The sequence below is a fragment of the Dermochelys coriacea genome, chromosome 9 (assembly GCF_009764565.3).
Source record: "Dermochelys coriacea isolate rDerCor1 chromosome 9, rDerCor1.pri.v4, whole genome shotgun sequence".
Classification (NCBI taxonomy): Eukaryota; Metazoa; Chordata; order Testudines; family Dermochelyidae; genus Dermochelys; species Dermochelys coriacea.
The window spans coordinates 85,042,834-85,068,691 of record NC_050076.1 but is presented as its reverse complement, the minus strand read 5'-3'; the positions used below and the strand labels follow the sequence as shown (position 1 = coordinate 85,068,691).

Genomic DNA, 25,858 nt, shown 5'->3' with positions numbered 1-25,858 from the left:
CACAGGTGAAATTTGTTTGAACAAATACTTCGGAATAAGGAAGAAAGTTGTAGGAATCAGGTTAGTTTGTGAATGATTCGCAAAGAGGAAAAAAGGATATTATTATTATTACTATTTAGCAAATTATGTATTTGCAGTGATTCATTTAACCCACTCTTTTCATGCCCATCGGCCAGTTGCTTGGATGTGACATGAGTTGGTCGTCTCTTTCCATTTCATACTGGACTGGTGTTCATAGTACAAACACCATCTGACTTGTGCTGGGAGGCCAAGAACCGAATGGGGCATGGAGACTGAATTACCTTCCCAAGCCTATGAGTGGAGACCTTCAGAGCTGAAGGACATTGGCACTGTGGAGGGAAAGGGGAATCCTGCCCTGGCTGTACCTATTCTGTGGGTAAATAGTGGAATTCAGTCTCGAGGGCTGCCAAACCAACACCTTTCCTCAGCACTAAATGAAATAACCATTTAAAAAAAGACTATAAAAGAGCATTGGCATGAAAAGGTCTGTGCAGCAGGATTGCTGGACCTGCAAGTGCTGTGGGTCCCTGACATTGTCTGAACTGACTGCTGTATTATTTTCCCCCTTGGTCAGCCAGAATGCAAATCCACACACACAGTCTCCACTCACTTTTATCCTGCATCCTATAAATATGCACGAACTGTGCTGGGGTGAACTTGAACACGCTCTCAGGATGTCATCCTGGAAGAGAAAGAAGGCTTCTTACAGAGATGCTGTTGCTTACACATCATCTGCTCCTGCTCTGCATATGCCCACACGGTTCTGGGGTCACTGAGAGATGCTTCTCATCTGCTCTGAAGATAGAAAGACATGAAAATATATATTTCTGGCCACACAGCTGCTGGTGCAGAAAATTACCAAGCCCTGCCCTGCATGGGTCTGTATCATGGTTGGGGATCCTGTTAGAAAGACGAGGGGGTTGAAGAGGATCTTTGTCTTCACCACTTCACTTGGCTATTGTAAGAGGGACAAAGAAGAGTTCAAACTGGAGCTAGGGTGCTGAAATTGAAGCAATTACAGTAGCATTACCCTGGTTCTCAACTTGTGAGGTAACTTCCTTCTCTTCATGTGTCACTATAATAATGCCTGCATCTGTAATTTTCACTCCATGCATCCGATGAATTGGGTTCTAGCCCATGAAAGCTTATTCCCAAATAAATCTGTTAGTCTTTAAGGTGCCACCATACACCACAAAGACACTCTGAATACTTGGCACCACTATGTTTGTGGCACCGCTAGCTACTCAAGCCTTAACAAAGTGAAAATGAGTCATTGAGATATTAGTAAGAAGCAAAAAGAAAAGAAGTACTTGTGGCACCTTTGAGACTAACAAATTTATTTGAGCATAAGCTTTCATGAGCTACAGCTCCAATGCATCCGATGAAGTGAGCTGTAGCTCACAAAAGCTTATGCTCAAATAAATTTGTTAGTCTCTAAGGTGCCACAAGTCCTCCTATTCTTTTTGCATATACAGACTAACACGGCTACTACTCTGAAACACATTAGTAAGAAGGACATTTAAGATGAAGGAATGTTCTATGCCTGGGGCCAGATCCTCACCCCTTGTTCAAGACATGATTCAATACTCAGTGAAGTGAATAGGAGTTTTTCCATTGAGTTCAATGGGCTTTGGACTGGGCCCAAGGTTCATTTGTGCCATCGGTACAATACCAAGGGATCTTAAATCTGCTTACATGGCTGCTGACGATTCCTTTGGCAGTTTGATCCTTTGCCAGACCCAAGATCAATAGCGGAGGATAGAAAGCTTAGAGCCTCATTTGCTTCCCACTCAGTGCATCTGAGGACTGAGCTCCATATTTAGCTCTGATTTGAAGACACAGGGACCGGATAGGATACAAAGCTCTAAAGAGTCTGACTCAGATGCAGGAAATACAGCTCTTTTGTCAGACAGACATCGGTGTAAATCTGCCTAGCTCCACTGGTGTAAATCTGCCTCGCTCTGTGTCATTTGTGTGTAAATCAGTTTTCGAATGCTGCCTTTGAGAAAGAACAAGAAGATACAAATTACAATTAGAACACACTCTTAACAGCCATGCAGCTGCTGTGATTCCCACAGAGCTGTCTTGCCATGAAAACTCCAAGAAATGGGTCATCCAGCTAGAAGAGGACAAATGAGAGCAGGGGGAGGGGTGGGGGTAGGAATCTTTGCTTCCAGTCCCATCTTCAGATATAGTAGCAAAGGGACATTTAACATCCAGAAAAGCACATTCATACCCAGCAAAGGTCACTGATTATTGTGGTGAATTATTTCTGCACATTTTGGAACAGGCCCATCCATCTCAGGCTTTCTGCTGCCGAGCACTTCTTCTTAGGCTCAGATAAATTTGTTAGTCTCTAAGGTGCCACAAGTACTCCTTTTCTTTTTGTAGTCATAGGAAAGACAGAGGAAATCATGCTGTCCCACCCAAAGTCACCATTAATTTGCCAGACAGACTAACTGAATTGTTGCTGATTTTTCAAATACATGAATAGACCATAAAATAATTTATAGTAGATATTTCCAGTCTGATGCTATCATCCCTCCCTGAGGTGAACAAGATCTGCTCAGCTCCTCTTCCCTCATCTGTCTGGAGGAGCTGCAGCAACATAAGAAGCCATGATTCCCTCCTTATCCTTCCCCACATTGGTTAGTGTCAATTTTTCCTCCTCTCCCCAGCTCATCTAGAGCTGAGCGAGGTGGTCCTGTATCTTCCTGGTCCCTGATCATTGCTGCACTATATTCAGGAAGTCAACCTCATTGCAGTTTGAGTGTGTAGATCCAAGAAGTGCTCAAGAAGTTTTGCAAGCCTGGAGTCTACCCTTGCAAACCTGGGACTGCTCAGGTGACATTTTGTTCACCATGACCATAGAAAATGGCTGGGTCCCAGTGGGTGAAGACTTTTTGAACATGTTCCTAGCAGGAATTTTAGCCCCACAGTTGCAGAGTCAGTTGACCGAGGCTCTGCGACTCACTGCTGCAGGTCTTTGGTTGCTGAATGGACATACCCATAAGGGCTAAAGATCAAAAATAAGAACAATGGGATATTTTTGCAAACTACCTATGTACATCCCAAGCCAATCAGATTGATGATTCCCAGGTGCAAGCTAAAGACTTCTGCAGCTTTCATTGCCACTGATGCTTTGTACCGCTAACTGCACTATTTTTCTACTCTGATTTGTGTGCACTGCGACTTTGTCAAGTTCCCATCAGCTGCTGAAAAAGCGAATGGCTTTCATTAATTATGTATTTGTTGTTTTATTTATTTCCTAAGACAACAGTTTTGCCATATTGTTGCAACATGTGTCTGCCTTGGCGGCGCCATTATGTAGCTCTTTAATTAATACCTATTGATATTGCTGAAAGGTCACACTAATTGCGGCTGCCTTGCATTATGCTGGCTTAGCATTATACATCATGTGTGAACTCTCCATATCAAAGTTCCAGGACATATTTTTTCAGGAACATGATAAAATGTCAATTTGTGCTGCTGTATCACTGAATCTCTCACTGTTGAGGACCACAGGGTCCCAGATGTAGAGTGAGGGGAAAACAGGGTGCTGACTTATCCACACTGCAACCCTGTCAACATCAATGTAGTTGCCTGTGTGAAAGTCAATCCTGTATTTGGTCCAGAATTCACAGAATTTGGCTCATGTTACGAACAACTCTATAAAAATAATAACACTTATTTACACATTTGAAGATTTCAAAGCATTTTATAAACCTGAATGAATTCAGACACTCAGCGGGAGTGTGTGGCTGTTGGGCGACCGGCGTAAAATAAGTTGGTGGTCTCAGTCCAGTTCCTAGTGGACAAGAGTCCACAGCACAAAAAGGATTAACTGGCAAGAATTAACACTTCTTTATAGCATATGCGTAATGTGCCTCAGGTGGCTCATGATCAAGATTCATCACCGAATTTGGTCCGCTGGTTGAATCATTAACTTCCTCGGGTACTGATGGGGAGCGTGACATGAACACTAATTGGCTATGATAAACAGCTAACATCTCAACTGTAGAAGGGATCCCTCCAGCTCAGGCACATTGATGAAGCCGTATATAAAACCAAGAATATGTTTTCTGCAATACACTAGCTCTTTGGATACATTCATACTACAGTCTCAGGGATTCTCAATCAGGCACTTTCATGTGTATTAAATTCCCTTGCAAAACAACCAAAATAATCTCCCAGAATGTGGTGTTAATACTCTACAGCTCTATTCATCAGAGAAATTACTTGACTCCTGCATAAGGACAGGCTTCTGGAAGGGCACAAACGTCCTCCAGATATTTTTTTTCACGTCCTACTGACCTATACAGCAGACATATGGCCACCGCAGGAAAACTATTTTTGCCTGGCAGTTTGACAGAGGGCCTTGCATAGAGAGCCAAAAGACCTGTAAATAATGCCACTTCCCTTCTCTCACCTCAGCTGAATTACTCACAGCCAAATCACTCTTGTGTGGCAGCATGGAGGCTATTTTCCAAAATCATTTCAGTCAGCCATGGGTTCATAGTGATTTCATAGACAGTGATTTGTTTATTTCTGCCAGGGGGTGCCTGCACTAATCAGCATATAGATAATGTGGTGGCTTGCTAACTGCCTATACTTATACCAATGTCTTTGACAGGAGGTGCATCTACTCACCAGCTAATCAGAATGTTTGATTAGGTTACAGAGAGAGCCACTGGAAAACAACAGGAGATAAATGTGAAAGTGAAGCTTTTGAGAGTTGTAACATACCGGACCTCCCATTCCTTGTCATAGATTCTGAATCAAACCATCACACTGTGCATGTCTATACACACAAACACATGCAGATCCCTGCACATTATTCATACAGATAACAAATATAGCTACAGAGATATTGTTTGTAACTTAGTGTGACCTCAGGACCACTAGAAGCCCCCCCCCCAGAAAGAACACGCACCCTACCACTCTGCAAAATACAGATTTCAACAGATTTTAAAATATCTTTTCAAGCTTTTAAACAATGGTTTCACACTGTATTACGTACTGGCTTTTTAGACCCCAACTTTGAATAACCTTAAATCCTTTCTAATCTAAGGAACATCCTCCTGACAATGACTCAGATTGCTCCCCATACATCCGCACACAGAGGGGAGTCTGTGTGCCGATCTCTCCATACACAACACAAATGTGGGATCCAAGGTTGATGCAGGGGGAGTAGTGGATACTGGGTGGACCAGGAGAAAGTGTGAGTGAGCCATATTGGTGTTGGGGAAATGTACATCATTTCCGTCCCTCCTCTAACCACACAGCGATTCCCCAGAAAAGACAATAAATTCTGGGGTTGGACTATATTTTCCCTGGATCCTGAAGCCAGGGGAGTCCCTGACTGTGACCTCCAATGTCGCACTGTCAGAGATCAAGGTGCTTGGAGCCAGAGCAGATGTGGAAACACAGAGTCTCTAGATGGATGGTCCTGGCCTTCCACAAATACCCTCAGATCTGCCTGGATCCACAAGGTTTGAGTATGGACCCCGTGTTTTTTTCCTCTAGGGAGGGCAATCTTTGTGTTCCTAGAGGTCATGTGATAGTTCTCACTGAGAAGATTTTCATGGAAAATTAGCCTGCTCTTTCTAACCCACACTCCACCAACCTTTGCCTGCAGGTTTTACATGGAAGGACCTTATCTGGGCCTAGAATTGCATCCCTGGCTTTAAAACACTTCATGGACTTGCCCTAGTCAAACCCATGCATCTTTTCCCTCTCTGCTACACTAGCATGGTCCTCTTTTTCCCCCCCTCAATGTAATCTCTCCTCTTCTGGTGTGCAATTCTTCTCCTCAGCTGCTCCAGAATAGCCTTCTTGTCTCTAGCTACATATATTTTCAGATTTCATCTTCTGCCAGGGCCCGATGCTGCAACCCCTTATTCATGTGAACAATCCTTACAGGGAAAGTCCCACTGGGACTGCTCTGCTGAGTAAAGATTAGTCGTGAATTAGGTTTGCAGGATTGGGCCCACAGTAGATGAATTGGCCATCTGCACAGTACTCGGTACCAAACGAAGCAAAGAATGCTTGTTGCAGATAGGACAGTTTCATTAAAGTGACAGTGTTCTTGCACCTAACTTGATCTTTCAAGGCAATGAGCTGGCTGAAGACAGTATGATGAGGAACTGTCATTCTAACAATCCATCTATCTAAGGCACCTGTCACTGTGGTATCTAAGCACTATTCTCTTGTTTCCATCAGGAAATGTGTTGCATTGCTGAGAATTTCATTGACTGAAAACATTCTAATTTCCATCATACATTCTAATCACCAGAATTAATTGCAGCTAGAGGCCAAGTGAGAGAATGGCGCCTCCCCTTCATAATGCAGAGCAAAGGCAAATTGGAAAGCTCAGAACAACTGAAGGAGGAATTAGAATTATTTCACCCACTGCACCAAAAAATACAGCAACCACGCCTTAGCATGATAGGGATTACTCCCTAGTTGGGGCCTCCAGCACTACTGCTGTATACATTCTTATTAATAATAAAAGACATGAACAAAGTCACCAGACCTATGTGATGTTGGAAGTGATGAAAGCACTTTGAAATTCTAAACTCTACCCATAATAATGAGCATTTATATCTTATGACCACATAAGGGTTTTTCACCCTGAAGGATCACAAAGAACTTTGAAGAAGATGTATGTGGACACAGGAAATTAATAACAGGATGACTAACCCATCCATGAAAAGCAGACATGTTCATAATTCTACTTCAAGTTTCTAGTGAGATCACAAATCATTCCATACTTAATGTTTATGGAGTTTTTACTAGGAACACTTCATGGAATTACCTTGTTGCATCTTCCATGGTTAACCCATGATTTACTATTGCAGCTGGTTAAATACTCCCCTCATTTAATGAATAATTCAACAAATAAAGTATTCAACAAATATTATTTCACTAGCTCTGGATTATTTCCTTTATTTTATTGGAGAGAAAGAGATTTGTTTTGTGTTGGCAAATGTGTGTGTGCATGAGAGAGAGAGAGAGAGAGATGGGAGACCCAGTGACAATCATATTTGACCATTTGGGGAACTGTTTTCAAACACTTAAGCCAAAAGATTGCACTGAGAACAAATAATACTAAATCTCTAACAGCCTTACTGTCCTAGTGAGTCAGCTACAGAGATACCCATAATTGTTAGTAGTGAAGATTTGCCTCTAGAATCTTTTCTGTCCAAACTTATTGCATGAGTGGGTCTCTCTCTCCATGCCTGATGTTGTCAATACAAAGCAAAAGTTGATTTGTACTGAGGAAAGGCATACAAAGAAAACCCTGGGTTGAGGCCTATACATTACTACAACACATACAGAACTAAACTGATGTCTCCCAACTCCAGCTCATCTCATTCTCACACAACCTCTCATCCTGTCATACAAAATGCCAACAGAAACATTATACCTATTGTTCGTGACAGCCTCTGTCTAAAGACTCTACATTGCTTTCCCTGCAGCATTCTGCATCCCTAAATCACCACATTTTGATATGGAGCAAACACTACAACACCTCCCCACACCATTTCTTCAGCACATTGGCACTAGTGGTCTAAGTAGATTGAAATAGGAGCAGGAGCGTTCCATGCACCAAGCAGGAAGGGAAGCTCATGCAAGCCAAAGGAGGGGGCCCTGTGCACTCCCCACACCCACAATTTAATCCCCGATTGCCACTACATTATTCCCTTAACCAACTGTGGTAATTCATCCTGGATCCTGAAACATGAGACTGAAGGCTCAGAGAGCTGACCTTATCACTGCTGAAAAGGGATAATGCTTCTCCCATAGCCTTACAAAGAACTCAGAAAGAACAGGAATACTTGTAGCACCTTCGTGACTAACAAATTGATTTGAGCATAAGCTTCTGTGGGCTACAGCGAAAGCTTATGCTCAAATAAATTTGTTAGTCTCTAAAGTGCCACAAGTACTCCTGTTCTTTTTGTGGATACAGACTAACACAGCTGCTACTCTGAAACGAAGAACTCAGTTAGACACAGGGGGCTCGATTGTCACATGTCTTAAATCTTGACCCTAATCAGTCAAGTGCATTTGGGTGTGTCCACTTGAAAGGGGATACGGTCAGGGTGCCCCTATATCACAGTCAGAGCCCTTGGTAGCCAGCATTAATTAAAATAACCTACAGGTAGCTCTAATTTGTGCCAGAGACCAGCTTAGCATCAAGTTAAGGAAGCACAAAGGTGGTTTAAAGTCACCTTCTTGTCCCCTTGCCCCCAGACTATGATAGTAGAAGGGGTCTGGATCCTTATGAATTTATCTACACCCAGGCAATATGAGAGTATTTGCCCACCAGCATAAATGAGTGGACAATTCTGATTTAGTAGCATTTTACCTTTATTTTGCAGCCACTTTGCACAGCTGCTCATCACTGAAGAAGGTGAAAGGTAATAGGAAATCTGACCCTGCATCTTTGGGTGGCTTGATTCTGCTAAATTTGATGAGACTTGCTGGCAAATGTCTTGTCCTTGAACTTAGCTTTGTCTGCTCTTTCATGTTCTCCCTTGCTCTCTTTAGCCAGAAATGCTTTGCATGTTTGTTTACTCTGAGCTACATTCATCTGAGTCATTCAACAGCCTTTCCCCACTAGCACATTACAGTGAATTCTGAAGTGAGGCATCCATAAGAGAGTATTATATTGCTGTGAAAATGCCAACAATGGGCTAAATTCTGACCCATATCTTGCCATCAGAATGCCTGATTGATATTAATGGGGAGAGTTATTTAAAAATCAACAGCATAATATGCCCCTTTGTTTCAGTTACTCTGGTTTTCATCTGAAGTAACCCTATAAATCAAAGGAGTCCTGCCAGTTTTACACCAGTGAGCAGAGTTTGACTCACATTGTGCAAATGATGCTACTGTACTTAAAAGAATAATCCCAACAGTATCAGCCTCATTTTAGCTACACTTGGGTGGGGGTTATCAACTATTCAGTCTATTATGAGGAATAATTATTTGCACATTGTTTTTAGTAAATTTCCTCTTCCGGGATAAGTTATCAAGACCTGTAATCTTGAGAATCCAGAGAAAACATATTGTGGATGAGACCCATAATTCAGTGAGATGACAATACCATAATTTTGCCTACTAAAAAAAAATCCACCTCATCAGGAGACCTCAGTACTGATCATCTGAGAATTTTTTTATGATTGCCTGGAAAATAAATCTTTGCAAGAAGTGAAATAATCAAAGAGTTTTGTGTTATCCGTTATCTCTGAGATGCAATCCTGTGCAGAAACTAGTTTGAACATCTAATTTAAAACAACAGAAGAAGGTCAAGAAACTAATGATACATTTTAAATATCCAATAAATAATCCAAAAGATGAATAGTTTTAGATTGTAAATGAAATATACTAAAGAGAAAGGGAGACAAGAGATAGATGATAAAAAAATAAACATTCTCCTGAGAAAGTAACAAAATTTTAAGGAATTTTATGAATGTTCTCTGTGTTTACAAGTCAAATCAAAGTCAATTGTAGGGTACTTCACATTCAAGCCATTTCCCATCTAGGTCCTTTTTTCAGTTTGAAGAAAGTGAACACCTGGGCCCATTTTAGTTTTTTTCACTAAAAATGTGTCTGGCAACAATATCTCAAATTACACAGTTATTGTCTATCAAGGCTTGCATTGAGCTGATAGCTTATTGATCTCTGCTAGCTAAATTTCAACATTAAAAAAAATCAAATGAAATTACAAACCATAGCATGGTAGAAAGGGGAGTCTAAGAGGCTCACAAGGAGTCTAGTTAATGCCAAGAGACTTGTGCATTCTCCAGAATATAGATACATTCAAAAACATTTATAAGCTAGATGGTCTGAAATGGAAATGACCCAAACTTGCTTCAGCTGATATTTATCCAGCAGTTCTACTTAGGGAAGATGGATGTAAATATTCATGAAGCGAACAAATAACTACATGTATCTTGGTCCCTGGTTGTGTCGTTTTCTTCTTCAGAAATGACGCCCAATAGTTCCTATTAGGGATTAATATTCAGGACGGTAGGCCATTCTGACTATTTGTCAACTGTATTAAAAGACATTTGGCTACACATTCTTAATAAGCTAACAATCTGAAGTTTCCCATTAGTTGCTAAAAAGCACTTTTGGAATAATAATCATGTGCACTGATGTAGCATCTTCCTTCCCAGAACTGAAAAGTGTCTCGCAAACATAAATGTAGCTTCACAACGGTCCTGTGAAGTAACTAAGCATGATTATCCCTATTTTACAGAGACGGAAAGCAAGGCACAGAGAGTCTGAATGACTTGATAAAGGTCACACAGGAAGTCGGTGGCACATCTGGAAATAGAAACTCCTGACTCCTTCCCCCCTCTTCCCCTACCTTAGCCACGTGACCAACTGTTCTTCCAAAAATCTTCCACTCTCTTTCATTTTGCACACTGTACAGGACCTTGCATTACATAAGAGCATTTGTTACCTAGTACACCTAATACACATTTGTTACCTAATGTCACCTAATACAAAACCTGTTTCTTTTTATGATTTGTCCAACAGGAAGATTCTCAGACAAAATATTTGAAGAACACAATGGAAAAGTTGAGAGAAGGTGATCAAGTGGATTAAAAGTCCAAACAGGACGTTTGAGGCAGCTGTGAAAATGTAGAAATCATATAAAATCATTGGAATGGATAACTCAAAAGTATGTAGAAATTTATGGAATAATTATACCGTATCCTATGCATAGCCATGAGCTAAAATGATATTATCAGCATCACTAATAATAACAGACAGCCACAATGTCCATTCACAAAAGACACAGCTAAATAGCAAATAGAATGAAATCAAACAAATTAAGTCCTGTGAGTTCTTGAGAAACAGAGATTGGAGGGGTTGTTTTTTGTTTTTGTTGTGCTGGGAATCTGACAGATTGTTAGGCATTTGACAGTTCGTAATTTATGTAGTTTGAGGTTCATAGTGGAATTTTATTTTTGAAAGAATGGCAGAGAATATCCTCCTATGACATCACTATTAGCAGTTCTGGTTTCAAAAGCTGTGGATCAGTGATATGACTCACAAATGTGTCACAGAAATGGCCCACCTAATAAGATGAAATAAAGGTATATGTGTACATAATATCTAAAGTAAAATCACATGAACACACAGGTGGCTGTTATAAAAATCATTATATATATTATAATTTAGCACATGGACATATATATGTAATATCTACTGCCTGGACAGCTAAAATGAAACATGGTCCATTAGATTTAGAGTCTCTGCATCACCATAAACTCTTGCAATGAAGCCAGCTAGTCTGGACTTTATTATAAGTTTTGATGTCCTCCTGTTTTGTACTCTAACCCGACCAGCTGGCAGCTTGGCCACTTCTGCAATAATGAACTTACCTGTGCAAAAAATAAATAAATAACCAACCAAATAAATAAATGCAGCCCATTGTAACTGTGATTCGCCGTCTTTTCTATCTGCATGGAAGGAGGGGGAGAAATCCCTGCAGCAACTAGCAGTCTCCTTTCAGCTTCCTTCTAATGTGGCAGGTGCTTAATTTACAGTATCTTAGAACATGTGAAGAGGAGATGCCATAAACATGTACAAGCCGGGGATATAATTTCAGGGACTGAAACAAGGCGATCAAAGGGGCCGGAAAAAGCTGGTTTTGAACCACCCAGCTCTAGGAGGCGTCTGAAGAAGGGGGAAGCAGGCATCCCCGGCCATTCTACCCTAAAAGGCTTTCGCCAGACTATCACGGGCGAGCAGAGAGTATCTATGGGGTTTTTTTTTTTTTTTTCTCCCTTTCCCACTGACCTCCTAGAGTTGAGGCCAAACATCTCCTGGGGGAGATCCGACGGGGGGCGGGGTGGGCCAGGAGGGCAGAGGCGTGTTTGAACCGAGCGCTAGCGCCTGATGGAGGCTGCTGTCAACAGCCCGGCGGGGCTGGGGCTGGCAAATCGGTCTTTTAAACCCGGAGCTCTGCCTCGCTGGCTTTCTCTTTCTCTCCTGCCAGGCACCCAAATCCCAGCCCTTCTCCTGACGCTCTTGCCCACAAAGCAGGGGCGACCGCCGGCCCCTGCACTCTGTTGCTCCCCTTCTGGCTGCCTTTTTAATAGAGCCGCCCCAGCCCCACCAGCCCCACGCAGCGGGAGACTCACCGAAGAGACGCGGCTTCGATCTCTACATGCTCAGGTCCCCGCGGTCCGTGGCGTGCGGTCCATGCCTCTCATTTGTAATCCGCTCCGGGATGAGCCTGGCAAGGACAAGCCGCGGCAGGGCCAGGGCCACCCATTTCCCTCTAATTCGTCCCAAACTTCCCCAGCGCCGCTCGCCGCGGCTCTCCCCACCGCCCGGGCGGCCGCCGAGCCCAGTCAGGGCGCCGGTGGGAGAGAAGGGGCAGCCGCCCCCAGCATCGGCTGGCGCCTCGCCCCTTCCTCCCCGCCGCTCCCGGGCCCCGAATTCAGCGGCGAGCGGGTGGGGCCGCGAACAACCCCCCCCCCCACCCCCACCCCTGCCAAAAAGGAAGAGATCTACGCCCAGGGGCACTCCGGAGCGCGAGCGGGCGGGGGGGAACCTGACACGCGCTGCCCGCCCCCCATCACACACCCCGGCAGGGTGCCGCGACGGATGAGCTCAGCCGCCGCCACCCCCCCCCACCCCCCCTCCAGTGCCCTCTCCGGCTGGTCTGGGCTGCAGCCCCCTGCCCCTGCAGTTTCTGGAAAATGCCATCGGGAGGGATAAGCAGGAATGGCTTTTAAAAAAATAAAATAAAATAAAAAATACACACACGCCAATCCGCTGCTTCTTCCTTCTCGCTCTGTCTGGCCCTCCTCGGGGTTGCTGCGGCTGGATTGCCCCTCTTGGGGGGGGGGGAGCCGCAGGAAGCGCTTCCCTAGGGGCGAGTAAAGAGAGATGGAGAGGCAGCAGCAGGTCCCTAGTCAGCCCGCGAGGAAGCCAAGTTCTCCCTCGTTTCCTCCAGCAGCTGGAGCAGCCTCTGGTCTCCCACCTTGGAGACGGCAAGAAGGGGGAAAGGTGGAAAGCTGGATCGCGCTGGGTCTTACCGATGTGTGCCCCCCCCCCCCCGCCCTTCCCGGCACTGTGCCCTCAAACAAACCAGAGAAGGAGTCTAGCTGATGCTATTGCGCCAAAAAAATAAAATAAAATAAAATAAAAAAAAATCCACCCCTCGGTGGAACCCGGAGCCCGAGCTCTGCGAAAACCTGGATCTGGCAGCTGCTGGAGCCACTCCCGTTGTGACCCCGAGGCCACCAATTCTAACGCCCGAGTAGAGAGCCGGGGTAACTGCTCCGACAGCGCCAGAAATGTCTGGACCCTGGGGCATTAGAACAGACGAGCGCCTCCAAAACACAGTTCTGGCGCTTGGGTTGTTACTGGATCCGTTCAGTGCTTAGCCCTCATCCCTCAGATTTCAGGGCAGGATCAGCGAGCCAAGCGTAGCTGCTCCGACTGCATCAAAATGTTCTGCACCCTAGTACATTCTGGCACGTGAGTGCCACACAAAAAACAAAAAACAAAAAAAAACCCCACAGATCCGGCACCTGGGTCCACCTGGACCGTCGCAGTTTCTGAATCCGACCCATAAATCTATCCTTTCCTAGAAAAATCTGGACCCTGGAGTACCCTGGCCCAATAGCACTAGAAAAAACACGTATTCGGTACCTGGATGCTTCCAAATTTTAAACCCAACCCCAAATTGTAATATGTAAATAGTAGAAAAAATAAAGCAGCTCCTAGTAGACCAAAATCTCCAGACCCTGCAGGAGCAGCACAAAAATATACACCTGACACTTGACTGCATCCTATTAGGTTATTTTTCAATCCCCTCCTTCCACTCAGTCCTACTCACAAAACAAAGAAGTGCAGCTGCTCCATTTCAGGGTAATAGCACAACAAAGAAACCTGGAGCCTGCTGGTTCCATTGCCCCCAACCCACCAAACGGTACCCACAAAATAGTTAGCACGTGCTGTTGGTCCTATGTGACCAGAAAAATCCAGGCTGCTACACATCTCAGTGCAAGAGGAGAACAGAAACGAAAACAACAACAACAAAAACCATAACCAACAACTGGTCAGTTTTGGACATAAACCTCTGAATTCTGCTGCAGAAACAGACATCGAGTGTAGCTGCTCCTAGTCCCCTACGAAAATCTGTCTGCTGGTGCATCCTGACACAGGAGCACTTGAAAACTCCAGATCTGAATCTATATCTTTCAGGGTCTTGCCTGTTTTTTTCCAGCTAGATTCCCAAACGTTTACTGTCTAGGACAGAAAGCAATTGTAACCATTCTTTGATATCAGATTGACCTGCTTCAATACCTCATGTTTCGGGGAAGCCACAACAAGCCATATCTGACATCTTGATCTTCCTAGATCCAGCCAAATTTCATGCCAGGACATTGACGTTTGGCAGTGGAACTGCGCCGGCAGACGTGCACGATCCCATCGCACGTGGTTTTAGCTGATCAGCTCTTGGTTGAGATTTTCCAGGCAGTCTAGGGAATGTGGAGACATATTCTCCATTATCTTCACATACATTTTGACAGATCTGCGTCTAACCCCCCCTAGACTGCTTGCAGGATTCTCATTACACTGGATACGGACTGAAGTCAGCGGGATCCAGCTTTTACCGTTCTCCTGGCCAAGAAAGCTTCCCTCTTCACCTGCTGTAGGAGAGAGCTCAGCGAGGCAGCATTTCCATTCCGCTCCCTTGTGCCTGTCCTCATTTCTTCCCCTTCTTCCCCTTTCCCACTGATTTTCTCCCAGCCACCTGCTACTAGTTCATTTTCTCTCCATCCTTTTTTTAAATTCAGAACTGCATTTTATCCCCCCACCCCCACCCAAACTGGTGGGCTTCCCCCTCCCTTGGAAAATGCTACGATGTGTTTGTGGTTTGCTAGTGAGCAAAAGGTGGATGTCTCCAGGAGCAGAGCAGCTGGTGGCATAAGGTATGTCCGGGGGGTGGAGGGGAGGGGGGAGCACGTGACGGAAGAGCAGCCTCACGGCAAGAGGAGCTCGTGGCAAATGTACCCATGGCACTGGCAGGTCACCCAAAATCAAACCTATCTGAGGATGTGGAGGGGGGGCTCGGCTTGTGTTGTTGCTGCGGGTGTTTGTTGATTGTGCAAGGGACCAGAGGGGGGAATATTTAGCCCTAAAAAAAAGGAGGGGTGGTTGGTTGTACAGCCTAGAGTCACTTTAGTAAATTACATCTCTGATCCTGCACCACAAGAATCAATTGTATGTTCTGCTTTTGACCCCAGGGTAATTGACATTATAGGGATTGTCTCAGTTCTTAAAAGCTCAAGCCACTTTTGAAGGAAACAGTAGATAGATAGGTAGAACCCCTGGAGAGATCCACATTTTGAGTCCAGTTCTATGTTCCCCTGGACTGATTCTCCTGGAGTTCTGAGCTGGGCATAGAACCAGATTCGTTATTACTGTATCTAAAGCATTAACATGTGTCTCTATTGAAGGTATCATCATCTTTATGATCAGAGTGTTTATTGCCTGTTTGTGCTTGGGATCAAAACTTGGTTTTTAAAGAGGTGTTTGTAATTGGCCTTATAAACATGTCAAAATTTATCCTGTCATCTTTAATTATTGTTATCATGTTACTCCACATATTATTGAAACGTGTATTAAAAGATGAATAATAGGTGTGAGTACTCTGCATGTATATAATACTTTTCATAGGAAAGCACTTTTCCAACAAACTGAATTACAAACTGTGCACAGGGACCACTTTATCCATCACTGAAATGCATCCACCTATGAGATGAAGTGTGACAGATGCTTTAATAGTGTACAACAACATTGCACAGTTTTAGGGCAGAGAGTGATGAACTCCTTATCCAACTGAAACTGCATAGATTGGTAGCTAGACATAATAGAGTTACTCAAGTTAGACTCTGACTAGGCCTCTAGGATTAACAAATACTTCTCTCCTTGCAAAAAATAATAATAATAATCAATTCAGTCTTTCATTACTAGTGGTTAGGAGCCTGTCCTGCTGTATAGGGGCATTGGCTAATGCTGATTAGAGCTAAGTAAATCATTAATAGCAAATAATTTATTGAGAGTTTTTACCCTCTATTTCCGCACATGAAATGTCCAGAGGCAGATCATGATTTCCTTGAATTTACTTATTATTCAAATTTAATCATCCAATTTTTGAGGTTTATTTTTAATGCTGTGGATTAGTTGTAACCTGTTTGCTGCACATATTGGATACTCCATATTTGAGGTTTGAGCTGGGTTGGTTAGTTGCAACTGGCCACATAAATGACATGATATTGTCCCTGTTCCCTGTTAAGATGAATGTAATTTATAATTAGGGGAATGGCTTGTAGAAGCCAACAGGATACTTGTAGAGAAACCCTCTGTACATATGATTAGGCTGATATGGTAGACAGAGGCAGACAGCTTTAACTTGGGAGAGAAAACAAGTACTTTTTTACCATTCTGCTGAAAATATTTTAGTGTCCTATAATAAATCTTAGGGTCACTCTAGTGATGCTTTCAGGTGTATTTGTTGAGGTGACTTTGTTCTGTAGTGATCATCTTATGATTTTTCTCTCTATTTCTCACCTGCTTCCAAAAAAATATCTTTGCATTTAACACTACCTGGCTGGGGTCTCAGAACTATTAGTGGAATAGTTACTGATGGGTGGGTTGGAAAGATAAACCAAATTCTAACTTTGTGGAGAGAAGGGTAGAGATAATAGTTTGGGTGCAAGGTCTTGTGCAACTAGGAGGCTGTGATCTCCATCCTAAAAGATGCTAGAAATAGGCCGATGAGGGTCACTGTGGGCAAGGAGAGAAGTGAATAGCCAAAACGGGTGCTATGTGTTATTACACAGGTGTTCTCTTGTGTGGGCAGCTTTTGGTTAATCCGGCCTATATGTTCTGCAGTGTGAAGATATAGAGAACAGCACTCAAGGAACCCAAACTGCAATGGCAGTGGAAAAAAACAAACAAAAATTCTACTATGCTCATATCTTCATTTTTTATTTGCTTTCAATGCTCTTTTTTCTTACCTTATAGGTGACAGGCTGATCTACTCATCTGCATTTTGATGGTTAAATCTCAATCTAAACATCTTTGGGTGATTAAAAAAAATCAGTTTAGGAAGAGCAATTTTAAACCAAATTCCTAATAAAAATAAAATATTCTGTTTGTGAATGTTCCTCCATAGCAATAGGCATGATCTAAATTGAGACATAAAGGATAAGATTTACAGCACTCTCGCAGTGTAAACAACATGTTAGCATAAATGAGAATCAGGCCCCAAACTCTTTTTTTACATGCCTGTTTCTGTTTCACAAAAGTTGTACATGTCATTCCAGGAATGCCAGAGACGTATAAAATGGTCTGGATTTTTCTTTTTCCTTCTGTAGCTTTAACATACAGTAAAACAGGACTATATTCACGCCGTAAAAACAGAGGGGAAAGTAATTACACCTATAAATAATAAAGACTTTAGACAATGTCTTTTATCTCACTGAAAAAAATGCATATCCCTTTATTGTGCAGAAGGGGAGATTTTGCATATTTTAATTAACTCAGTTGAATGGTTGGAGGGGATATATCTGCTTGGCTATCAAGTTCCTTATTGAAGAAAAGTTCTCAAAGTTCAGGAACCTGGAGAGAGCTTTAAATCTCAAAGGCTAAAAATAATCTGCCACTTAGGCAAATGCCATGGCATTTTTTACCACTGCTTTAGATGACTTCAGCTAATCAGAATATGGAAATTAAACAAGGAAATTAGAAATCAGGATTTTTAAAAAATCCTTAAAATTTCTTTTGCTATTAATTGGACACTGCATAATCCCTTGAGACTGCCAAGTTCATGATAATTTCAGTAGGAAATGATGCAATCTGATGAACTGTATCTTGATAGGAAGATGAGGGCAGCAGCAGGTGATACAGAAGACAGCAGGAGAATTCGACTCTTTTTAGCTAGTGTCTGTATTATTTTATTTAGATTTTTTTTATTATTGCTTCATTGTCTTTAGCTTCAGTGTAAATATCCCAAGCAAAGCTTCTGGCCCAGGTCATCAGATGGTGTAATTTTAAAATTGTAAAAGGTGTAAATTGCTGCACCTCTACTGAAGTCAATGGAGCCACACTGATTTACAGCAGCTAAAAATCTGCTCCACCATATTGACCTTAAAACGGGTGTGTGAATCATCTGTTGTTCCCTCTAGACCAAATTCAGAGGTGAAGTTAAGGGTAGTTGGTATACCATACCTCCCCTTCGCCCCACAATGTGTACGTTACACTAGTTAGACTCCTGCTTGGTTACCTTTCTTTGCGTACGCTACATCCACACTTAAAATGCTCCAGCAGCACTGCTCTAGCGCTTCAGTGTAGACCCTCACAACAGCAACAGGAGGTGTTCTCCCATCTCTGTAGTTAATCCACCTCCCCAGGAGGAGAAAGTTAGGTTGGCAGAAGAATTCTTCCATCACCCTAGTGCTGTCTATGCCAGGGATTAGGTCAGTTTAATTATGTCTCTCGGGGTGTGTGAATTTTTCACACCCCTGAGAGACATGCTGGGTCAACCTAACTTTTCAGTGTAGACCAGCCCCCAGACTCACCTAGGTTCACATCCTCTTACCAGCATTTAACTTATACCCCTTTTTTCCCACTCATACACACACACACACACACACACACACACACACACACACACACACAGTATCTCCCTGTTTTGACACTGAGCTGGTATAACTTACATGCCAAGGGGACCAATGCAGAGGTGAATAGAAGGAGGCTATAAGAATGTGTGAGTTAAATAGGTCATCCCCAACTTCAATTGACTCCTTCACACACATTCCTCCTGCTCCTTAGGGGGAAAGCTACACCAGCATAGACTCCTACACAAAAACATATGCATCACTAAATGGGCGCAAGTAGGTGTAACAGAGTCTAACTGAGTATAAGGGAATCTAGGTCTCTGACCCTGCAATTGATAGTGCGCAGGTGGGCTGCTGCATCTGCACAAAGCCCCCAGTGAAGTCAGTGGGGCCCTATGCAGCCAGAGTGGTCAGCCCATGCGTTATCATTTGCTGGACTCTGAGTATAAAAGGCATCTAACTTACATCATCCCACAAATCATGTTTGAATTTAGGCCAGCATCTCAGGGTGAAGATCCCTGACTCACTGGTTGTAGCTCTTCTCTTTCTGTCTAGGTACATGACATCAAGCTAACACCATCACTGCTTCCTTTCTCATTATGTCAGGCTTAATTTTTTTAAAGACAGCATGTAAACTAAATAATCATTTTTGAGCCTGTCACAGTTTGCGTCTGATTAAGTAATTGAAACTATTTTAAATTCCAACACAATCTCCCTTTAATTTTTCTTTCTGTCCTCAGCTGACAATCTTCCTTTCTTCCATTCACCTCAAGTGACTCTGCACTTCAAGAAAATCACTGGATCTCTTGCTAGAAATAGAGAATTATTGGCAGTTTCATTAGCTTCTCATCCCAAGCCAGATGGGGGCAAAAGATAATGCTGTCATATGCTGGAGAGAGAGAGGGCTTGCTGTCAGTGCTGCCGGTAATGGGTGCAGTGTGCGTCCCCTTTTAATGGGGCCCTGTGTGTCTCCTGTTCATTCCCGTCATGAGGAGGAAGCAGTACAATTTGTGTAAACAAAGAGAAACCCTGGCGATTAGAGATGGGCTTGAAGTGCCAACATTTGGATTCCAAGTCCAAAAACTCCATAGCTGAGGGTTGATTGTGTCTGTAATTTATGGTTTATGTTCAGGTCTTTATAAAGAAAGATGCTCTTTGCAAAACTCAGATCTGGGTCAAATCCTGAACACCCTGAAATCTCGGGAGTTTTCAAGGGCATTGAGGCAGGCCCAGCTCTCTCAGAGGGAGCTGCCAGTTTAAGCAGACTGCTATGTATGCTGCATCTGTGCAAAGCCCCAGTTGTTCCTAACAGCTTCAGAAACTGTTGTTGGACCCAGTACCCATGTATTATGCCTGAACATAAGATGACCATGATAAAGCTCCAAGGAGCCTATTAGATAGCAAATCTACCCACCATCTACTTGTCTGTGTTTGTCTAAGGAATATAGAAATTGCCATACTGGATCTGGCCAGTGGAAAATCTAGGATCCTATTTTTGACAGTGGCCTGTAGCAGGTGTTTCAGAGTAATGCACAAATCCTCCCACAGTGGACAGTGATGGAATAAGCTGCCCAGCAAGGAAGCTTCTTCCCAACCCCTAACAGTTAATGGTTGCCTTCTGTCCTGGAGCATGAGAGTTTTTACCACTTTCAAAAATACAAACCTCTTCCATCTGATGTAGCAATGGATATGCTCATTATCCAGATAAATGTCTCATTCTTTTTGGAATTCTACTAATCTCCAGCCTCAGTGATACCTAGTGCCAATGAGTCCCACAGACTAATTATGTGTTGTGGGTTTCTTTTTTTATCAGTTTTAAATGTGTTACCTTGTAATGTCATTGGATGTCCCTGATATTGTGAGAAAGGGTAAGGAAGAGCACACAATTTATCTTATCTATACAGTGCTGTAGTCTGCATAGCTCTATATACCCTGTGTCACATGGCTCCTCTCTAAACAATCCCCACCTTTTCAATATCTCCTCACATGGAAGCCTTTCCATGCCTCTAATCATTTTCATTTTATTCAGGACACTCTTTTATCGCCTCTAAAAAATGACTGGATCTAATCTCATCTGCCCTTAGTCCATAGCCACCTAAGAACACCTAAGACACTGCTGCTATGCTACTGAACTTGGTCACCTGTGGCCAAATTCTGATTTAATTTACATGTGGGTTAATGCAGAATAAATCCTTTAATTTCAGTGGTGTTTTACTCCAGCTTTACATCCATGTAACTAACAGCATTGGCCCTGCTGTATAAATCCAAAATTTCCTTCTCTGAAGCTTGGAAGCTATTTGCTAAAGATATAAATCCTCAGGTGGGACTAATTTTGTTTCCTTTATAAAACTGGGTGCACCTAGTGAATCAGAAGCCATTACATACAATGGGCCTGAATTTACTGAATAAGAAACATGGGGATTATCTTTTCTATTGAAAAAGCTATGTAAATTTTTTACGAAAAGGGCCTTTAGAGCTCATCTTACTGCACCTTACAGATAGACATGAGATCAGTGAAGGAGCTGCAGTGGAAGTGTAATAAACTGATTATCACTTACGACAGCTTTATCACAAACCTGCCATCATCATGGGATTTGGTGCAGTATTTTAGGGTGAAAGGAGCAAGCAGTTTTATGTATCAGCTTCTGTTTTCAATTCCAGGCAAGATCATAAAAATAGTATGTAGTGTGTATCTAGTATGTAGCCAAGGATAAAAGGTATCAGGTATATTTAGGATATAGAGGTGAAAGGTAAGGATCAATTAATACCTACAAGGCCTCAGGCCTGTAAAATATTTATCTTAGACAGATTAGGCATTAGGATTTATTATAATAGTTAGTATAATAAGTAAATTAATAATAAATCTGCTGAGCTTGTGTCTGTGTTTGTGGTATGCTGATGTTTTGAAAATAACTGCTGAGTTTGGCTAATAATGTCTATGCATAGACAATAGGCACCACAAGGTGACTCTTGATAACCAGGGAGAAATGTTTGATTTCCTTAAGGTAGACACCTGTTACTATGGTGATAAGGTGATGTAAAATGTTAATGAGTATAAGATGAACTAATGAGTAAGGGGATGCCAAGAGCAGGGAGATGTGAAAGTTCAAATAAAGAAAAGGAGTTAAAACCTTCATAAATATGTATGACCCCAGTGGGCATCAGCGTAACACATTCAAACAGCGGTATCCCGGTCGTGTGCCATGGTGGGGTGTCACCAGGATGATGGCCACTGGTGGCGATGATAATGATAATGATGGGGGTGAGGATGAAGATGAGGTGTAACACTTCAGGTTTTTCCACAAGGCATGATGTGAGTGAGGCAAATATTATGCATTCTGTACTGGTATCTCTCCCCTTTGCCAGATTGCAATGGGTGTATTGTTTGGTTGGTTAATAAAAGTAATTATTATAGAAAGACCACTATGTCGTCTCTGTGGTGCTCCGTTGGGTCCCCCTACTATTGATAACCTCTCCACTGTAGTCTGTCTTGAGGGCTGAACTCTCACAGATGAAAGTAGGTGTAAACCCTTGGTTTGGGGTGGGTAACTGGTTAAAGTAATCTACAGTTATAGATTATGCTACAAGTAGAAGCCTTTAAATCTGAGCTTCTTGCTCCTGCAGTGCATATTCCAATAATATTTCCAACAAATATCCTCAATTCTTTCCTTTTTATCACCCCATCTTTATTTACAGCACAGCCCTTCATTTAATAGAACCAATACAATTACATTAGCTATAATGGCTTAATTACTGTATATTCGTGACTAGGATGTTAAGGGATAGTGGTTATTAACATGACAGGTTCATTTTCATAATTGTCATTAGTGTGCTCGATAAATCAGTGTGCTTGTTAAATAACTGTTTAACAGGGCTGTGTTACTTTCCCTAGGACCACAACCTGGAAGTGAAGAGCTAGTTTACCAGTCTGAAACTTCTGCAAATGACACTACTTTCAGGCTGACAGATGGCATGTAGTGCCTTTTTTCCAACTCAGCAGAAAATGGAAAAATATAATAAAGAGACTACAAAGATTGGAGTCTTTATCAATGACTTGAAATTTAGTGCACCATATGCTGAGTACAGAAATATTCATCTGACCAAATTAAAGCACAGCGTAGACTGGATTTATCAGTTACATGTGTTCTTTTTCATAGACTTTGCTGATAAGTTTTATTCATTTATTTTGAGCATAATGTGTAATTGCCTGCAATGACAAGTTCGTGCTATGATATATTCTTCCCCAATCCCTGGTAGGACTCCTTTGTATCAGTGCCCAGTGCAGTACTTACAGTACTGTCAAGTGGAATTTCATAATCGAAAATCTGTAGGCACCAGCTGTTATTCCACTTCCACATCCAGACTCGGTTTGCTCATTTTGGGCCTGAATCATTCCTGTTAAGGTCAATGGGAGGCTTTTCTATTGACTTCAGTGGGCGTTAGATCAATCCTTGTCTTCTGGGCCAAAAATCCCTTAACCAAGAGACATCTCCTTTGCAACTTCACAATCAACCCTGACGTTTTTGTAAGCTCTATTATTGTTGCTTTGTGATGATGGTTAATGTGCTAAAAAGCCTTGGAACCCTCACACAATCAAACACAACTGGAAGTGTTATTTTTATTGGTATCTAAGTATGGGTGGGCTTTGGGGAGTTTGTGGTTTGAGGAATCCCTCAAACTGTTTGGATGGGGAGGGTTGAATTCACACGTGTTTTTCTTTTCCTGTAAACTATATCCATGTCGTCTCCTCCCACGAAGGGTGACTGAATTTAAAAGCAAAATTCTCTAGCTACAGAGAAACTGTGCTGTGTATTATGAGCTGAAAGTCATGGGCCAAAGTCTACCATCAGCTCATTCCATGGAAAGCAGTGGAGATACACCATAGATTCTTTGTCTAGCAGAGTCACATAGAGGGTCATAGATTTAAGTCAAGATTGGATATTTTTTTAAAAGATGTGCACTAGGAATTATTTTGGGGAAGTTCTATGTCCTGCATTATATAGAAGGTCAGACAAGATGACCACAAATGGTCCCTTCTGGGCTTGGAATCTATGAACTGGGAATCTATGAAAGCACACTCTTAGCAAATTAACAAGTAAACCCCACAAAAGCTAAGCTAAAAAAAGTGGATCGCTTATACATGCTACATAAACAGGATTCATACCATATGCAATTTTTCATTGGATTATTCCTCTCTGTCTGCTTTTTTTCCACACAACTTCTTTGTGTTTGCTTTTTAATCTCCCTTTTCTCTACTCCATTTTTCAACTTTTATCCCACTGAATTCCTTCCCTCTCTCCTCCTATTTTCACCATCTCACCACCTAAGCATAATGTGCTACTTACACTACATCTACACTGCAATTGGGGGTGTGATTGCAGCTCATGTAGGCATACGCATGCTAGCTTTTAATCTAGCTAGCTTGCTAAAAATAGCCGTGAAAACACAGTGGCATGGGCTTCAGAGCAAACTGTACCAGTCCCCTTGGGTACATACTTGGGTTTTTTGTATGTGCTGAAGCCCGCACTTAAAGTTAGCCTGGGTACATCTACCTGAGCTGTAAATCACATCTTTGATTGTAGCACCATCAGAGTCCAACTTTCAAAAATGCTGGTTGAGATTTTCATAGCAGTCTAGGGGATTTAAATGTAGACACATATCTCCCATTAGTTTTAATGAAAGATCAATGTTTAAATCTCCAAGACAGCTTTGGAAATTTCAACCAGTATTTGCCTAGGTTTGAAATTAGACGAACCAAATTCTACCAGCCACTTTGTCACTGCTAGATATTGTGGTCTTTTAGGATTTTATCAAGGTACTGTATTTTCTCAAGGGCTGTCTCTCTGAACTCAGTGCAATGGCCAGTAGAGGCTGCCCATATTATGTCATTTACAACCTCCAGAGTCATTACAACAGATGGCCATTCCATTTTCATCCCCTTTCCTCATGGAGATTTCAATCCCATTATGACGTTGGCTATTGTGCTCCAGATTTTTAATGTCTGATTCTAACCACAATCTGCACATGTAATTAAACAGAGATGAACAATGTATGTTACTGAATTGGATGTGCTTGCACATTATGTAGCATACAAATTGCTTTACCGTCATTCGGTGCAGGTATTTCACACCTCCAGTTCAAAGAGAGAAACACGCAAACGTCCTGATTCTGCAAAGGTACTTAGGTACATGCCATACTTTAAACACATGAATAGTTCTGCTAAAGTTAACTGATGGGCTCAAAGTTAGGCATGTGTTTAAGTACCTTGCCAAGCCAAGGCCAGAAATTAAGATTTTATATATAAATGAAGCCAAACTGTGGCCATGATTGTTCCCAGGAGGAAATCTCTGTGACACAAGGGCTTGAATTTTGGCTGTGGCATAAGGACAATCAGAGCAAGGGCTAACAACAGAGAAAAAGACATACACAAGGGCCTGATCCTGCTCTCACTGAAGTCACATTTTACCATTAATTTCAATGGGATTAGCATTGGGCTAATATTGTATAAATATTGCAACAGCTAAAACTATTAGTCAGTGGTAATTCTGAAATGACAGCACTTAATCATTTTCCCTCTCTCTCTCTCTCTCTCTCTCTCTCTCTCCCTTCCTCTCCCCCCCCCCCCCCCCCCCCGGCCCATTCCCTTGCCTCATGTATTCTGCAGAGGTAAACTATTGGACAGAATCTGAGAGTATTTTAAGGACACTTACATAAGGACAAGGAAATGTTTTCTACGTAGAGAAGCCTTTCAACCCATCAATTTTCATTCTTTTCTAGCATTCCAGACAAGATAAGAGCAAACCAGAAATGTGCTCAGTTCACATATTCATCCAGATAAAATTATTGAGGCAGCATGTTCAATTAAAAAAAATCACACCCATTTCAGTGTCAAGCTGTACCAGTAATGTCAGAGTCTGGCATGTTAGAATAGCTAAGGTGACTTACAATAGCAAGATTTGGGTATTAACATGTCTGCATTTAGATGTGACCGTAAGCAACACAAAGACACTAAGAACTAAATTACCCAGAAATCATTAATAGAAAACAAATAACTATCACAGAAAATGTGGTTAGGCGGTTAAATATTTAAAGAAAAATCCTTGTTCTTACCTTTTTTTGATTTGATAAACTGGCTTCATTGAAAGAAGAGGAGTACTTGTGGCACCTTA

The 25,858-nt window shown here is 42.2% G+C and overlaps 1 protein-coding gene across 1 annotated transcript in view; it reads right to left on the bottom strand.

The window, feature by feature from the left end:
• The window catches only part of TRPC5 (transient receptor potential cation channel subfamily C member 5), a 136,190-nt gene extending 123,706 nt beyond the window's left edge, over window positions 1-12,484 (bottom strand). Inside the window, exon 1 of the mRNA XM_038417690.2 lies at window positions 12,189-12,484. The gene's annotated coding sequence lies outside the window, so the exon portion shown is untranslated. The remainder of the gene's footprint in view (window positions 1-12,188) is intronic.
• Between the last annotated feature and the right edge of the window lie 13,374 nt (window positions 12,485-25,858).